This window comes from Leiobunum rupestre, chromosome 11 (genome assembly GCF_980474605.1).
Source record: "Leiobunum rupestre chromosome 11, qqLeiRupe1.1.hap1, whole genome shotgun sequence".
In the NCBI taxonomy this organism is placed as follows: Eukaryota; Metazoa; Arthropoda; class Arachnida; order Opiliones; family Sclerosomatidae; genus Leiobunum; species Leiobunum rupestre.
This window is the reverse complement of record NC_143394.1, coordinates 41,103,807-41,119,182: the sequence shown is the minus strand read 5'-3', so window position 1 is coordinate 41,119,182 and position 15,376 is coordinate 41,103,807. Positions and strand designations below refer to the sequence as shown.

The window sequence follows — 15,376 nt, the reverse complement described above, 5'->3', positions numbered from 1 at the left end:
ACTAGATTCCTTTAAAAGTACGATCCGTTTATCGAGGAGATTGGTCTAAATTGAGGTTTTTATATCATCAAAATAATTTACAAATTACGTACTTATGTTACTTCTAGGTATAATTAAAATGTTTAGAAAAATTATGTTATTTTAGAATAACCTACTAAATTGTTCAACTTTGAATAAAATTTAGGTTTTACCGCCTGTTGTCAAAATCTACTTTTATCGAGAAGTTGGATTTAGTTATATCATAAAGGAATTTAAGATTTTATACAAGTTACGTATTTATTTTACTTAAAACATAAATGTTTGGCAATATTATGTTATTTTAGAATAACCTTCTATTGTTCAGCTTTGATTGAAGTTTAGGTTTTATCGCGTGTTGTCAAAATCACTTTTTATCGAAATACCATTTATTATTTTGTGAATTCTCTAAATAAAATAAGATTATACTACTTTAAAAATTCTTTAATTAGCGGTATTCGATAATTTCTATTTGAATCTGAGGTTAAAAATATTTGGCTTTACAGAACAACAACACGAAATTCATTAAGACAAAGACTAAGCTAAATCATTCATCAATATAACTATTATAAACATCAATGAAATCTTACCTTACCAAAATGTCGTATCAAACAACATATCAATTACAACCATTAAAATAATCACAAATAAAACCCACCGATTTTATCATCTATTTCAAATTGTCTCATTAGTAAGAACAACCGTATCATTTCGCCTGACTATCTGCAGTTTTTACAACGCGTCATTTCACCAAATATAATTTGAAATTACTATTTAAATATTAAAGGCCAAGGAAATTGGTTCCTAAGAACACACGAGGCTTAGAGAATTCGCGTTGCGGAGAGCTGGTTTTCTAGAAAATAACGGGCGGTTCGCAGCCTCTTCCATTCGCGGATGCACTCGTGTGGATGTGCACGAAGGATCCGAGGCTTAAGCGCGAGCGTTGTTACTTCAAAATGGCTCCCGTGGGTCACATTCGCCCAGTATTCTCTTATAAGTTCCCGGGCTAAGCCTATCCGTTGTCGATGGTACACCGAAAGTCATCGAATACATTAACTAAAACTTTATCTCAGTTATAAGAAAATTTTATTTATTATCTGGATCGCTCGAGTTCCATTTCGTGGAAAATGCGGATAAGTGCATTTGCAAAAATCACCCTCGGGCATTGACGATTTTCAATCTTTTCACTTTTCCGAATAAAATGTTCATTTATTTTGCAGTTGTAATTGATTGTAACTGTTACTCCGTAAGAACAGGGTGGTATTTTCTCAAAGCGCCTTATAAATTGGCATATTTCATAAAACAGGTGAGAGGGCGCCACTGTAAAGAGTACTAAATTAATAATTATGACATCATTACTCTACTCAATCGTATGGATTTTTAGTTCATCTGGAATCGTTTCATTAATTTTTTTATATCTATTTGAAAGCACTGAAGATGAAAATGAGATTGAATAGCTATTTCTATAAAATAATTGGGGGATCTTAAAATTCATTTTGCGCGTGAAAATACGCCGCCATGTTAGGGTATAAAAGCGGGTAAATAAGCCTCCTATACCTCATAATGTAAAGGTACTGTCACGCGCAAAAACGTAATTTTGAAATCGGGCAATATATACGCATACATGTATAAAAAGTGTTTTTTTTTGGAGCGCGCGCTTCCTAATATTTCCGTGTAGAGGGTCTCGCGCGTTTTCTCAACAACAACAAAAATATGCGCGCGCTCTCTAACTTTAACTGCACGATGAATCTAACGTAATCACGTGACCTCTCGTATTTTATATAAAGAGCAGGGCTGTTCTCGAGTTTAAAATCTCACAACTAACAATAGACGCTAAAAGAAATTATTCGCTCCAAAATAAAAACCGTCAAAAGGAAGGGTTTTTAAATTAAAAACGCGTGAATCTCGATGATATCGCCCATTTTTTCGTCGCACGTGTAATTATTTATTCTGATAATAAAATAGAATCACGTGGGCTTAGCAATATTTATCTGCATTTGTCTTAGCCAATAAGATTATCCCTTCCGAGCAAGCACGCGCCAATTTACACAATGAACCGATGAAGATTTTCAAATCAATTTCTTTTAAGATCTATAGAGTGCTAGCAGTTTATGCGTTTTTAAAAGTTAGTGACGTCACAGCCGTAGCTTCCGTAGTGGTTGTCATGAAAACTCGCGTTTTTTCTCAATAGACGTTTAACATTGGTGACGTCGCAGGGTTTCAAGCTGCTGGCACTCTATATTAGAAATGGTAAAAATACATTTCTATTACTATCGCGTAATTTAAATTTGATTTAGTCCAATTTTAATGATGAGGTCATGCGAAAAGATATTTCATTAGCCGAACCACGAATAAGCTTAACTCTTGAATATAAAAACCATATTGTATAAGAAGTCATCGATTTTGTACGAAACTAAATATTTTAGAGCTGCTTGTTTACACATAAATTTTTTATTTAGTTTTTTTTTCAAAACGTACGTTACAGAATTACTCCAATAACTATAAACCAATTGAAACGATATGAATTGATGTATTTCTAAAATGTAAGCCTTTTTGAAGCAGTCTAGCGTTAGTTATCAAGTCAGGACCAAACACATAGACCTGCAAAATACTTTTCAAATCTACTATATGTTCTCGCTCACTATAGAGCATTAATTATAATAATAATAATAATAATAATAATCAGCTAGGCTAATACCGAAGGCACCACCTTAGGCCTAAGTCATCAAGCGACTTTTAAAGCCATTAATTCAGGTGTCCGGGTTACAACGCGTAGGAGGGTGGTGGCAAGCCCTTCACGCCAACAGCTCCCTACACTAACTATCACCGTTAACCTCAACAAGTTTTTATGGAAGGGGAAACCGAAGAGCTCGGGGGAAAACCCTTTAAACCAGTCAGAGGTTCGACATTCGTTAAATGATTTTAGATATCATGAAATCAACTTGAAAATACAGAAATCCGGTCGAAAGTTAGCCTAAAAACCTAGAAATTAACACGAAAATTGAAATCTCAAAATCAATTTCTTGTTTCTGAAATCACTTTGAGATTCAAAATCCCGTATGCAAAATTTGCAAATGTCAGACCCCTCGAACAGTAAAATATGGTTTATTAATATTTAAATATCGCTAAAATGTATTTAAACCAATTTGTCTGAAATTTCAATCGATAAATTGAACAATAAAAATCCATAAAATAAGTCCAACGACAAGCTAGATACTTTTACTTTTAAGATAAATTTAAGCGAGTTTAATACGTCTCAAGAGGCAGAAGTCTTTAACGTCAATGAAAGGGGAGCTTTAAAATGGGTCATAAGGAACGAGACTCCAGCGTAGGGCCATATTGGCGGCGTAACCGTTTGGGTCGTAGGCCGTGGCCCCGAGGCGATCCCCCGGCGGCGGCCGTTTCTTTGGTCGGATCATCCTCGCTTTCCATCCTCTCAGCCGGCTCTCCAAGGCTCATATTTACTTTTCCACAAAACGTTCCAGAGCGCCGCCATTACAATAAAAAGCTATAGCTCGTAGCGCTGCCGAGCGGCCATAACCGTCAGACGAAAGCCATCCCGTCCTCCGCGTCCTCCGACCGCGTCCGTTCCCCTTTCCAGCGGCCTTTCGACATCTCGGAGCCAGCGAAGGGCTGGTAGGCGGGAAGGGGACGGGTTGAGGAGTCGCGCCGGACTTCTACGAACGCGAACGTCCATAGTGCAGTCAGTACGGACCCTCCTGTTCCGCGGATAATAGCTTCTGAAGGACTCGTAAGAGCAGATTTTGTCTAAATTGTCTCGATGAAAACCTCCTTAACATAGTTAAGAGGTTACAATGTTTATGTGGGATAAAAACGTTGTCACTTTAAAGTATTATGGCGGCATTTCAAGAACGACGGGGGCTTTCATATCGGACTAAACTTTAGAACAATGATAAAACATTTTCCCCGATATATCGTTTATCAAACGCGTTGATTTAAGGCCTTTTCACACGAGCCAACTTTTTGATACAACTAGATGAGTCAACTTGAGTTGAGTCAACTAGTTGGTTCGTGTGAATAAAAGTTCGATGAGTTGATCCACCAAAAAAGTACGCGATAAAAAAATGGATCACTGATCCATTTTTGCTGACTCAGCATTTTGATTTGAAAAGTTGGCTCGTGTGAAAAGGTCTTAGTAGAAATCATAAACAACTTTACTGTATTATTTAACTTCATAAATTAATAATAATTATAATATTTATTATAAAATTTTGCAAATATTTGAAGTTCTTATACAGGGTATTTCAAAATGTTATGCAAACATTTGAAGGAGTTGTAGGGGTGAGTTGAGAAGTATGCCTGTTTTTTCCCATTGTCCTACGATGAGGTAAAAGAGCGCCAGAGAGCTTCAAAGTGTGGCCTACTAGCCCCTGGAAGTAGGCTGCAACAAGCGCAAAACCAAGCAGCAGGGAAACGCGAACATTAAGGTTTGAGTTCGTGTGATAGGTGAAAAATGACTTTGTAAACAAATCGAGGTAAACAGTGTAAAAAAGTAAACTTAAACAGTATTTAAAGTCGTGATGGACCGCGAATTATCATCACTATCAAACTGCAACGATGGAGTTCACTTCGGAAGAACTGCCGGATATTCATTTCGTGTGTGGACTAGCGGATGGCAATGCTTTGGCTGCTCAACGTCTCTACCAGGAAAGGGACTTTAAATACTGTTTAAGTTTTTTTTTACGCTGATTACCTCGATTTGTTTACAAAGTCCTTTTTTACCTATCACACGAACCCAAACCTTAATGTTCTCGTTTCCCTGCTGCTTGGTTTGACGCTGGTTGCATCCTACTTCCAGGGGCTAGTAGGCCACACTTTGAAGCTCTCTGGCGCTATTTTAACTCATCTTAGGAAAATGGGGAAAAAACAGGCATACTTCTCAACTCACCCCTACAACTCCTTCAAATTTTTGCATAACCTTTTGAAACACCCTCTAGTATTGAAAATAATACAATATTTTTTCAATATTCGAATTAGCTTTTTCAATGTAACTTCTCGCGTGGACCGCTACGCGGCTATATGTAAACTTAAAAAGACTAATTCCTTAATATTAAAACATTCCATTGAAATTTAAAAAGAAATTTCGTTAACTTACTTTGCTGGATCGTTATTCAGAACGGACTAAATAATACCATAAAATCATTGATAATATTTCTATACTGCCAATTCGAGAGATTGTTTTTAATAATATTTTATAAGATATATTGCCGATACATGAACCCAGCTAGCGATAATATTTAATCAAAACAAAATTATCTCTAAATATTTACTAATAACCTACAAGATAAAAATGTATAACTCCTTTACACTATATAACTGTGGGAATGCTTTTAGAGCAAGAATGGTTTAAGTAAGTCCTACGAAAGAAATTGTAAATCTTAAATGATTTTAATTTTAATTTATTTATGAAGGACCTAATATCAGGAATTTTCATTTAACGTAGTTAAAAGGACTTGGGTTTTGTTCCTATTTTAGCTCAAAACTCAACAAAAAATTGGACATTTTATAGATAATTTTCGACATATTGGTAACCGAAACAAGTTTCGTAATAGTGACTACCTTAAAAACGTCTCGACATATTGGTCAATATTGGTTAACCAAAAAAGTTATCGAAATAACGACCACCTAATAGCCTACTCGACATTTTGTTCAATATTGATATAACTAGAAATGTCTCGAAATATAAGCCAATCGGGAGATGTATCAAATTTGTGACAAAGTTAGATTTCAATCAAAATTTTGGTTAACCTTGAAATATATCGAAATAGGGGCGAACTAATTCTTTCAACTAAGGCTTTCATCGAAAGTTGGCTACGCTAGAAATGCATCGAAATAGTGGCAAGCATAAAAATTTACCGAAATATTAGAGAACTAAAGATTTTCTCGAAATTTTGGCTAATTTAGAAATGTATCGAAATAAAGGCAAGCATAGAAATTTAACGAAATATTATAAAATTAAGGCCTTCAACGAAAGTTTGGCTAAGCTTGAAATGTATCGAAATAATGGAAAGCATAGGAATTTATCGAAATATTAGAGAACTAAATTAAGGCTTTCATCGAAAGTTTGGCTAAGCTAGAAACGTATCGAAATAATGGAAGGCATAGGAATTTATCGAAATATTAGACATGTAAGGCCTTCAACGAAAGTTTGGCCAAGCTAGAAATGTATCGAAATAATGGAAAGCATAGGAATTTATCGAAATATTAGACATGTAAGGCTTTCATCGAAAGTTTGGCTAAGCTAGAAACGTATCAAAATAATGGCAAGCATAGAGATTTATCGAAATATTAGAGAACTAAGGCCTTCAACGAAAGTTTGGCTACGCTACAAATGCATCGAACTAGTGGCAAGCATAAAACTGTATCTAAATATTAGACATCGAAAGTTTGGCTTAGCTTAAAATCTATAGAAATAGTGGCTAACTTAGGCTTTCATCAAACTTTTAGCTAAGCTAGAAATGTGGCCAAATAGGGGCCAGTATAGAATTTTATCGAAATATTAGAAAATTGAGGCGTTAATAGAAATTTTAACTTACTTATAAATTTATCGAAATATTGGATTACTTATAAATTTATCGAAATATTGGATCACTTATAAATTGATCGAAATTTTGGTCAATTTAAGAACACATCGAAAAATTTTAAAACTTAAAAAGTTATCAAAATATATACAGCTTAGAAAGTTCTTTAAATATTAGCCACTTAGATTGGTCAACTTAAAATATAATAGATATTGTGGCTAAAGAAATGTACCGAAATATTAGCCAATTTAGAAATGTATCAAATATTAACTAAGGCTTTCAGGGAAATTTTGTCTAACTGATTAATGAATCGAAAAATTGTCCAACATAAAAAATATTTAAATTGGCAAATTACAAATCGGTTTAAAATGTATTAAATTAAACTTAACTAAATATTAACCAATGAATAGAACCTAATCAATAATTTCGAATATTATCCGAATTTATTCAAGACATTTTAATATTTTCAACGGTAAAGATAATCAAAATATTTAAAAGTAACGATAATTAAATATAGTTAAAATTGAAAAAAAACAACGTATTTAAGTGCACTATAAATTAGTTTTTGTTTTTAGAAATTAAAGTTTTTATAGTGGACTTAAATGCGTTGTTTTTTTTTCAATTTTAACTATACTAATGCACTAGTGAGTGGTATTTCTATAATTATAATTAAATATATTATATTTTATGAAAAATTTGACCTATTCTAAATAAACCTAGTTTTAAAACCAATACTAAATAACAAATGAGCGACTCGTGATAAAATATAAAATCTATTTTATATATCCGTATCGAGCACGAATGTAAATTCGTTCGCTCCGGAAAGCTCCCAATATCTACAGAGGAGAGGAAAGGAATCAGACGGGCAATTGACGATGGTGTTCATAATAGGACAGGGACAGGGACCGTGTGAATAAGCGCCAGATAGCGATGGGGGATTCCTTTGAACCATAGACAGTCTTTTCCAGCCATTGGCGGCATCAGTCAGTTGAATGGAGGAGAAAATTTATATATTTACGGGTAATATATTCGCAGAAACTATTCTTAAGAGGTAGGCGAATTAAAAGAGGAGATCCCAGCCTTACAATGACATCATAAATATTATTCGGGTAAATTCTAAGCGTATTTATTTTAAATGGAAATTGAATGAACTTCAAAGACGACATCCATTTTATACTCGTTGTATATGTATACCCGACTGATATATTGTTAGAGATCTTTACACACGATAAGAAATGCAGTATTTTTATTATCGAAAAATTGGGGTGTCATATACTAAATTATTTTTTTTCTACTCTCAGACCAGCGGTTTTACGTTGGGTTATAATTTATATTATTTGTAAATAGCTCGCGAAATACACTTGCAGGTATGGTTTGAAACTTAAACGGTTAAGGTTCTATCAATATATATTAAATATTATGTATTACATAATTCAACTAGAAACTGTATAAGTTTGAAATATGTAATATTTACCATAATTTTTACATTTAAGAGATTAAAAGTATGACCTTAACCCATACAGAATATTTTCGGTGGTTTTACTAACCATGTCTGCAATATTGATTTAATTTTGATATAAATCATTTTCGAGTAAATCCTTAAATTAATTACTATTAAGTACGATTTAATTTGAATAACTTTGAAGCTATTCTAGAAGCTACATTTTAGTTTGCGCGTTTTCCTAAGCTAACTAAACCATTTTTGACAATGGTGGTTATTTTTTATTTCGCTATAGATCAAATCGTTAACGAAACATATCAACAAAAAGTTATCCGTAAAATGAACCGCGCAACTAAATTTTCAGCGATGAAATAAAATAGCGGGTTGTAAAACGAAAATCAAAATTAAAACGTGTTTATAGAGATAATAACGCGTGTTTAAAAGGGTATTTTAGTGAAAAATTTGGAGATACACCGTCCCGTAAAAATACACAAACACGGCGTGGGTCCAGCACGTGGTTATTTTTACGAGCGGGGTCGGAGGTATAAGGTAATTTAGCAGTTTCAACAAACACTTAAAACGCCAGGATACAAGAAGCCGATGACGGTGGGCCGAAGCCGCACGTATATAATTGCCCTTAAGTCAAGCCCCCCTTTTCAAAAACCATCACCATAAAAAGAGGAGAGCTTTTTACGACCCATATAGCTGGCGACGCCGGCTATTACCAGCTATTAAAAACAATCAAACTAACATTTTGACGTCTCTATTAGCCCAACTCCCCCCCCCCCCCGCACCGTCCCGCCGTTTATAGACGGGTAATTTTACATCCCATAGACAACACAATCAAGCAAAAACCATAGGACAGAAAAAAGATTTCCTTACCTAGATATAAGTTGTTGATTTTAGTTCACTGTTGATTTCGGTTCCTCGCTGGTGATTTTCGACTGATTTTCAGTCGAAAATTTGTCGCTCGTAGATGAACACGCGTCGATTCTGTTCCTAAACGGGACGATTACGGATTAGGAACGTGCAATCTTTCCTTAGATAATTTAGTTAAAGCGAATATTACAAAATGTATAAATCCCCCGGGCTGTGTACCGCGAGAGGATAAATAAGGCTTCCTACTGTCGTTTTAGTCCATGCACAACTGGGACGAAACCCGACTTTATAATCTCCCCCTACTTAGTCAGCGCCCCCTTTTGGCTGATTTTCGCACTTTCGCCGGCTGATGCGAATAAATTAGAACCCTGGAGCTGGGAGTTTAATTCGAAGGAATTCTGGAGTAACGCGCGTGGGAAGGTGAGACGTCCGACCATCTCCGATTTGAGATGGAGACAGAATGAGCGACTTTGTATGGATGTTGTTTTTTCCAGGAGAAAACAACGGAATTTGGTTCGGGCTCAAGAAGAGAGGGGGAGAGTTTCGAATGATATTTTCTCAGTCAGCAGCCGCGATACATAATATATGTTCGGCTGGCCGAGTTGAAATTTTGAAGAGGATAGCCAACGCGGACCTCGAGACGAGGGGTCGAGAGAGGCATTATGGGATATCAAAACGACGATGCCTGATACTTACGATATACGTGAGGCCGGTGGATGGTGAGGGTGGGACCTCGGTCGCTAGCTGCTCGAAGCCAGAGAGTGCGCCGTTACGCCATCGGGATCAATGTCGTCGGCGTCGCCATAGAAGGTAGAACAGCGCCTCTCTAAGTTGTACCACGGTATAGCTTTCACATTGCCGACAAAATCATGAGAAGCCAGGGTACTCCGGCTCGGAGAAAAGGGGAGGGCACGGATGAAGGAAATTTCGGGGATGGAGCGATAGGGGGACGGGAATTATTCCACAGGGGGGCGCGCGAGACTCGGGATATGGATTCTGACTTGCCAGAAAACTACCTCTCAACTTCGTACGAAGACTAGCTTTCTTTCCAAATCGCTCCTCCGTCGAGAATTATAACCTTTCGACTAAGCCTCGGATGAGATATACTTAATCAGAAAAGCGTCCAAATGAGTACGGACTGGCTGACTTGGCTTGGCTGTCGTGTCGGAGGGGTCAAAGAAAAGAACCGCCTGGTGAGGAGCTTGACGCGATGGCGGCGGCTTCTAACTAGCGCGAGGTGTGGACCAAACGAGAAACCTGTGGAGAAAACCCCGATGATAAATCGAGGGTGGAAATCTTTTAGGCGATTCCTAAGTGAACACTTGTGGTCACGCGTTGGCCGCGCGGAACCTATAAAGGACGATGGTCGCCTGCTACGGTCGTGATACGGCCACGCCAATGGCGAGCGGAGATATCGACGGCTCACCAACGGCGCGATAAATGAGAGCATCAAAACTGGGGACTCGTATAAACAATCTCGCGGCGTATGGTCAGCCGTCGGCTGCCCCATGGCAAAACCTTGTAACCAACAAATTTTTGAAAAATTTGATTTTTACGCATCAGTATTACTAAGGCATGTACAAAAGTACTGTAAAAGTTTTAGGTAAAAGTCATAAATATTTTAATATTTATGACTTAAAAAATGGTTTTGGATTTTATAATTTTCGCATTAAAAACCACATTAAAATCTTATAACTTAGGTTTTGAAAAAGTCAAATATCTCAAAATTACGTTCGTGTTGGTTAAAAGGTTTTGCCATGGGACAGCCGCCGTGGTTAAGCTTCTTTACTCTCTTTCACTCCTAACATAAGTAACATAATAAAAATAAGTATGACAATTAATGAGATTTACAACCAAACTGATTTTCATAGTTATTGCGTAATCAAGATGTTTTCTCAGCTGAGAGCCCTCTAGTGTCTAAAATACGCGAGACTTCCGCGAAGCCAAAATATCTGGTTTCCGATAGATAGGCGGAATATTAGGCTAAAATGATAAAAATAAAAAAAGATTTTCTCGGCACCACGAGCTCATGTTTTTTTTATCACGCGTGATTCGCACGCGGATTTCAAGACCGTCGCGACACCAGAACGTGCTCTCCGATATTAGGCTTAATTTTTTATTAAAAAGTAGTCATCCAAAACGGTAAGTCACGAGTCCAAGTCTCAGCTTCAAGAGAGTATCAGTGCCGAAAAAAGGTTCGGCTAGAAAATTAGTATTAAAGCAATAGGAAGTGCCATACTTATTGTTATTATGTTACTTATGCTTCTATCTATAAATAATAAAATGCGGGTAATATATTCTTTAAGTTTTAAAACTGTCCATAGGGCTGAAGACGACTCACTTCCGAAACGTGTTAAATAAAACACGCTATCTCCGATTCTACTTTTAATAACAGGCCTTTCTATAAATTCGCTACGACTGCCCTTGAGATAGTGCAGTCAAGCCTATGGACACATTCACTATAGCTCTCTTTAGTGGAAGAGCTGGGGAAGTATTGTAGAAGGGGGGGAAACCAGTAAACAAGAAGGCCCCGTTATTTTATGGAACCGCCTATTATTATAATAATAAAAATCAGCTAGGCTAATACCTAAGGCACCAACTTAGGTCCAAGTCATCAAGTGACTTTTAAAGCCTTTAAATCAGGTGACCGTGTTACAATGTTTCGGTGGTGGTAAAATCCGGCTTAGTTCCAAATTAATTATTAATTAATAATAATAATAATAATAATTATCAGCTAGGCTAATACCCAAGGCACCACCTTAAGCCTAAGTCATCAAGTGACTTTTAAAGTAATTAATTCAGGTGGCCGGGTTACAAATATCTTATAGTTTCCGCGATCGCACTTAATTAACCAAAAGTGTTCTTTATAATTTAAGAATATATACCAAAATTCTTAATGTAATTCATATGAAATCCACTGAGATAGTTGTCAACTGTTAATGAGGTAACGGATGATCTCACTCCAGTCTTCATCCTGCAAAAGAAAGAACAGAATCAGTATTGGGAAGTGGTATAACCAATCATATACCTACCAAAATGTCCTTTAAATCCACGTCTTTCTCCGTATGGCCGTCGTCATAATGAATGATCCTTTCGTCACCCGCAAATGACCCGCTCGTAAAACCCATAACCTATACCGGTTAAATTTGAAAGTAGGGATAACCCGACCGTGTATTGAAAATTGAACGTCAATGGCCAAAAACCCGTTAAGATTCTTTCGGGAAGTATCCAGCGTTGACGTTGAGTCAAAGCAAGAATTCATTATGGTCTGAAGGACTAGAATATGGCACTCGTTGAAGAGGGCGGAAACTCATCACTCAGGCCACGGTTGACATTTATTTAAAGGCGCATGTTGAACATAACAGGCGCAGGCCGCAAAGTGGCCGTAAACGTCCCGGGACGGAATTTACGACGCGATTGTAAAAGACGTATCAAACTCTCTCTCTCTCTCAGCTAGACTGTGAAAAGGCCAGCCGAAAGCGGCGGGTCGTTTTAAAACCCTAGCCATACACGGCTCTTTTTCCGGGAGCCGAAAACATTATTGAGGGGACCCCTTCAGAATCATCTTTATATAAACGCGCTAGAAAGTCAGGCCGGGAGTGGCCCGTGATGGCTACTACGAATGCTAATCCGTCCTGTCATTATGGAAATAGCCCAGAAAGAGGAAGAGAATTGGAACAGATAGCCTTTTATTATACTATAAGATGCGATGATCACCCTATCGACTATCCATTTTATTTGCGTTCCAAAATTAATTTCGCGGTCCTTCAAAACCATGGTCTACGTCCAAATACATTTTTATGTTAACGTTAAATTTATTTTTTAAATATTTTTTTCTCAAATTCAAATTTATTGATGATATTTAGAGTACATGTTTTTGATATATTAATTGACTATCCATTTTATTTGCGTTCCAAAATTAATGCCGCGGTCTTTCAAAACCATGGTCTACGTCCAAATACATTTTTATGTTAACGTTAAATTTATTTTTTAAATATTTTTTTTCTCAAATTCAAATTTATTGATGATATTTAGAGTACATGTTTTTGATATATTAATTGACTATCCATTTTATTTGCGTTCCAAAATTAATGCCGCGGTCTTTCAAAACCATGGTCTACGTCCAAATACATTTTTATGTTAACGTTAAATTTATTTTTTAAATATTTTTTTTCTCAAATTCAAATTTATTGATGATATTTAGAGTACATGTTTTTGATATATTAATTGACTATCCATTTTATTTGCGTTCCAAAATTAATGCCGCGGTCCTTCAAAACCATGGTCTACGTCCAAATACATTTTTATGTTAACGTTAAATTTATTTTTTAAATATTTTTTTTCTCAAATTCAAATATATTGATGATATTTGGAGTACATGTTTTTGATATATTATTTAAGGGCCAAGTCAGCATGCGACTTATAATATTTTTTATTATGTTTTTTTGTACTCAATAAATTGGTGGATTTAAGAATAATAAAATAATAATAATCAGCTAGGCTAATTCTCAAGGCACCACCTTAAGTTAATGTTATTTATTGCTCAAATAAGCTAATATTTGAAATTTCATAAATAAGCTAATATTTGAAATTTCATAAATGAGCTAATATTTGAAATTTCATAAATGAGCTAATATTTGAAATTTCATAAATGAGCTAATATTTGAAATTTCAGAAATGAGCTAATATTTGAAATTTTAGAAATGAGCTAATATTTGAAATTTTAGAAATGAGCTAATATTTGAAATTTCAGAAATGAGCTAATATTTGAAATTTTAGAAATAAGCTAATATTTGAAATTTCAGAATTGAGCTAATATTTGAAATTTCAGAAATGAGCTAATATTTGAAATTTTAGAAATAAGCTAATATTTGAAATTTCATAAATGAGCGAATATTTGAAATTTCAGAAATGAGCTAATATTTGAAATTTCAGAAATGAGCTAATATTTGAAATTTCATAAATGAGCTAATATTTGAAATTTCATAAATGAGCAAATTTTTAAATTTTAGAAATGAGGCAATATTTAAAATTGCAAAAATTAGCTAATAATTGAAATTGCCAATATTAGCTAATATTTTGCTAAAGTCACTTAATATTTGAAATAATCGTGATTTCCAAAGGGTCCCTAGAATTCAAGTGACTGCAAATATTGATTACCAAGCATTAACGTACAAAACATTCTATACTTAGGTTGGTTAATCATGCAAAAAAAGCAAACCACTATTTGTTTGGGTCCTAACCACGTGACAATATTTTCTACGCGCCCAAACAATTAAAAACGTTAATCAAATAAAATTGTAATATAATATTTAACCCTGGGAATTTAAACCGCAAATTTTATTTTCTCAACAAACCACTCCATAAAACTATCCCGTATCCCAATTCTTTATTAATTTAGCCATAACAGCCTAAACACACCCTCGCCCCAAAAACCCAATTTCACACTGTTTTCCAAAGGTAAAACTAACACCCAAACACGGTAAAATATAGCCTCCAATATCTAAGGCAGCGTTTCTATTAAAACTTACTTTTTTTTCAAAGATCCCGCCTCTGTTTCGCTGGTAGCGATGGAGAAGGTTCGTCGTCATGGCAACGGCAGGCTTTCATCCCCGCAGACTCCGGTCACGTGTGCGCGATGGTCCATTGGCGGCGAAGAGGAGGAGGGAGTCGACGCCGGCGCCACCCACCGGAGCAGATCATCCGATGACGTATTCCGCCACCAGGAGCGCGTCTGATGCTTTCCGTCCACTTCGACATCGATTTTTACACGCCATTTTAACGTGTGTTTTTTTATCGAATAGTGTTTTTTTGTTAGCGCCGATCTAGACACGTTTTGTTTACTCAATCTTTATTCTCGGAAAATTTCGTTGTTTTTTTATTTATGTTACAATTTGTATTGATTTTGTTGTGTGTTGTAAAATGTATCAAAAAAGAGGGGGTTTCTTATAAGCCTATTTCGGTATTTGGTAAAACTTATGTTTTTGTTAGTGGCTTCTTTGTGTTTATTGGAAATTCAAAAAGAAATATTTTTTTAGTATATTATTAATGTTATATTATATTTTTATTATTTTACTTTTATAGAAAAAATTATGGATTTTAAATAGTAAACCAAAAAAGAAATTAGAGTAATATTATCTTACAAGATTGTCACAACTTGATTAAGACTAAAGTTTTTAGATTTTTCGAGGTTTTCCTTGACTATTTCCAAAGATTTCCCATGTTCTATTATACCGATGGGCTAACCACTTACCGTAATCGGTGTACACCCTAACTGTAATGATTACGTAATCTTCTGTAATCTTTCGTACGCATTCGTAATCCCGTAATCATTTGTAATCACGCGTACTCATCTGTAATCACGTGTAATCATATGTAATAGCGCGTAATCATCTGTAATCACGCGTATTCATTGGAATTCTCCCGTACTCAATTACTCATCTGTAACAATTTGAAAGTTTTGGGTTGCCCGTGTACTCATCGTAATCATTCTGTACTC

The 15,376-nt window shown here is 35.5% G+C and overlaps 1 protein-coding gene across 3 annotated transcripts in view; it reads right to left on the bottom strand.

Moving 5' to 3' along the window:
* The window catches only part of LOC149922856 (uncharacterized), a 296,008-nt gene extending 284,078 nt beyond the window's left edge, over positions 1 to 11,930 (bottom strand). The window contains exons 1-4 of one of the 3 annotated variants that reach the window (XR_016477147.1): positions 11,910 to 11,930; positions 11,763 to 11,851; positions 9,574 to 10,134; positions 8,881 to 8,997 (exon numbers count right to left, since the gene is read on the bottom strand). The gene's annotated coding sequence lies outside the window, so the exon portion shown is untranslated. Of the gene's footprint in view, positions 1 to 8,880; positions 8,998 to 9,573; positions 10,135 to 11,762; positions 11,884 to 11,909 lie in introns of those variants that run through there. The other 2 variants (XM_090162534.1, XR_016477148.1) reach the window with 2 other exon arrangements.
* Between the last annotated feature and the right edge of the window lie 3,446 nt (positions 11,931 to 15,376).